Source organism: Parus major, unplaced genomic scaffold (genome assembly GCF_001522545.3).
Source record: "Parus major isolate Abel unplaced genomic scaffold, Parus_major1.1 Scaffold598, whole genome shotgun sequence".
In the NCBI taxonomy this organism is placed as follows: Eukaryota; Metazoa; Chordata; class Aves; order Passeriformes; family Paridae; genus Parus; species Parus major.
In genome coordinates, this window is record NW_015379486.1 from 3,559 (window position 1) to 6,904 (window position 3,346).

At 51.7% G+C, this 3,346-nt stretch overlaps 1 long non-coding RNA gene across 1 annotated transcript in view; it reads left to right on the top strand.

Annotated features, from left to right (window-relative positions):
• The first annotated feature begins 79 nt into the window (after positions 1–79).
• LOC107199354 overlaps positions 80–3,346 on the top strand; it is a 3,527-nt gene continuing 260 nt past the window's right edge. The window contains exon 1 of the long non-coding RNA XR_001519202.3: positions 80–444. This is a non-coding gene — a long non-coding RNA (uncharacterized LOC107199354). The remainder of the gene's footprint in view (positions 445–3,346) is intronic.

Below are 3,346 nucleotides of genomic sequence, written 5' to 3' on the forward strand. Positions count from 1 at the left end.
GGGAATTGGACGGGAATTTTGGGAATCGGGCAGGAATTCTGGGAATTAGGTGGGAATTCCGGGAATTGGGTGGGAATTTCAGGCGGGAATTCCGGGAATCTTGGGAATTCCGGGAATCCTGGGAATTCCGGGAATCCGGTGGGAATTGGGCGGGAATTGCAGGAATCAGTCAGGAATTCCGGGAATCTTGGGAATTCCGGGAATTCCGGACCCAACCCGCGGAATTTCCAGGGAAAAATCTCCATTTTTCCCGTTTTTTTCCCCGGGAGCGGCCGCTGGGCGGGAAAAGCCGCGGGAATTGTCCGGAAAAGGGGATTTAGGGAATTTCTGATCCGTGAAATTGTTGATTTTTCCGTGGATTTCTGGTGGTGTCGGCCCAGAACTCGCAGGTGACGGAGGCCTGGAATAAAATCGCCCACGCCTTCCACTGCACCCCCATCGAAGGTGAGGGGAAAATGGGAATTCCGGGAAAAATGGGAATTCTGGGGGAAAAATGGGAATTCTGGGGGAAAAATGGGAATTCTGGGGGAAAAATGAGAATTCTGGGGGAAATGGGAATTGCAGGAAAAAAATGGGAATTTTTGGGAAAATGGGAATTCTGGGGGGAAAAAGGGAATTCTTGGGAAAATGGGAATTTCTGGGGGAAATGGGAATTTTAGGGAAAAATGGGAATTTCTGGGGGAAAATGGGAATTTCTGGGGAAAAAGGAATTAGGAGGGAAAATGGGAATTCCTGGGGGAAATGGGAATTCTGGGGAAATGGGAATTCTGGGAAAAATGGGAATTTCTGGGGGAAAAATGGGAATTCCTGGGGGAATGGGAATTCCTGGGAAAGGGAATTGGAGGGAAAAAAAGGGAATTTCTGGGGAAAAATGGAATTCCTGGGAGAAATGGGAATTCTGGGGAAAAAGGAAATTTCAGGAAGAAAGGGAATTCCTGGGAAAAAAGGATCCAAGGGAAAAGGGAATTCTGGGAAAGGGAATTGCAGGAAAAGGGAATTCCTGGGAAAAATGGGAATTCCTGGGAAAATGGGAATTCCTGGGAAAATGGGAATTCCTGGAAAAGGGAATTCCTGGAAAAGGGAATTGTTGGAAAAAGGGAATTTCTGGGAAAAAATGGGAATTGGAGGGAAAAATGGAAATTCCTGGGGAAAGGGAATTCCTGGAAAAGGGAATTCCTGGAAAAGGGAATTCCTGGAAAAGGGAATTCCTGGAAAAGGGAATTCCTGGAAAAGGGGATCCCATCAGCATTGCTGGATCGGGATCCTGGAGCTCATCCCGGTCCTTTTCCCCCCGGGGTTCTCCATCATTGCCCAATTCCCTGGAATTCCGGGAATTCGGGAATGTCGGGAATGTCAGGAATGTCGGGAATGTCAGGAATGTCTGGGATGTCGGGAATGCCGGGAATGCCGGGGGCTCTTCCCACGATGGGCTGGGAAAGGGGAGGAATCCCCAAAATCCCTCTGGATCCAGTACAGACCAGTACTGACCAGTACAGACCAGTACTGACCAGTACTGACCAGTACAGACCAGTACTGACCAGTACTGACCAGTACAGACCAGTACTGACCAGTACAGACCAGTACAGACCAGTACAGACCAGTACTGACCAGTACAGACCAGTACTGACCAGTACTGACCAGTACAGACCAGTACTGACCAGTACTGNCCCCAGCTTCCCACTTTTCCCTCTGGAATTCCCACTTTTCCCTCTGGAATTCCAGCTGGGAATTCCTCAGTTTCTCCCCGGGAACAAATCCCGAGGTTTGGCCTTGGAGGGGAATAAAAAAACCTTGGGAATTTTTTTTTTTTGGGATAAAAATCCCAAAATTCCCTCTCGGAATTCCCGCACCGGAACCCTCCTGGAATTCCTTTGGGAAGGGCTGACGGAATTTTCCGGCTCCCAGCGGAATTCCAGGGATTGGAACCGATCCCAAAGTCGGAATCTCAACCCCCCCGAACCCCCGGAATTCCCAGATTTTCCCGTTTTTCCCAGGAAAATCCGGTGTCCGGCCGCAAAGCCGACGTGGTGAAGGCGGCTCATCTCTGCGCCGAGGCCGCGCTGCGCCTGGTGAAACCCGGGAATCAGGTGGGGAGACCGGGAATTCCGGGAATTCCGGGAATTCTGGGAATTCTGGGAATCCGGGGAAACCTGGGAATCAGGTGGGGACACCAGGAATTCTGGGAATTCTGGGGAATTCTGGGAATCAGGTGAAACCCGGGAATCAGGTGGGGAAACCGGGAATTCTGGGGAATTCTGGGAATTCTGGGAATCCGGGGAAACCCGGGAATCAGGTGGGGACACCGGGAAACCCGGGAATTCTGGGGATTCTGGGGAATTCTGGGAATTCTGGGGATTCTGGGAATCTGGGGAAACCCGGGAATCAGGTGGGGAAACTGGGAATTCCGGGAATTCTGGGGATTCTGGGGATTGGGTGGGAATTTCGGGAATTCCGGGAATTCTGGGGGATTCTGGGAATCAGGTGGGGATTCTGGGGAATCCGGGAATTCTGGGGATCAGGTGAAACCCGGGAATCAGGTGGGGAAACCGGGAATTCCGGGAATTCCGGGGAAACCCGGGAATCAGGTGGGGAGACCGGGAAACCCGGGAATTCTGGGAATTCTGGGGAATTCTGGGAATTCTGGGAGTTCTGGGAATACTGGGAATCTGGGGAAACCCGGGAATCAGGTGGGGAAACCGGGAATTCTGGGGAATTCCGGGAATTCTGGGGGATTCTGGGAATTCTGGGAATTGAGTGAAACCCGGGAATCAGGTGGGGATCCTGGGGAATCCGGGAATTCCGGGAATTGGGTGGGAATTCTGGGAATTCTGGGAATCTGGGGAAACCCGGGAATCAGGTGGGAATTCTGGGGGATTCTGGGAATTCCAGGAATCAGGTGGGGAGACTGGGAATTCCGGGAATTCTGGGGAATTCTGGGAATTCTGGGAATCTTGGGGATTCTGGGGGATTCTGGGAATCAGGTGGGGAGACTGGGAAACCCGGGAATTCTGGGGGGAATCGGGTGGGAATTCCGGGAATTCCGGGAATCTTGGGAAGTCCAGGAGTTTTGGGAATCTGGGGAATTCTTGGGAAGTCTGGAAATCTTGGGAATTCCTGGAATGGGGCGGGAATTCCAGGAATTTGGGGAATTCCGGGAATGGGGCAAGGATTTTGGGAATTGGGTGGGAATTTCAGGCGGGAATTCCGGGAATCTTGGGGAATTCTGGGAATCGAGCGGGAATCGGGCAGGAATTCTGGGAATTAGATGGGAATTCCAGGAATTGGGCAGGAATTCTGGGAATTTCGGGCAGGAATTCCGGGAATTGGGCGGGAATTTCGGGTGGGA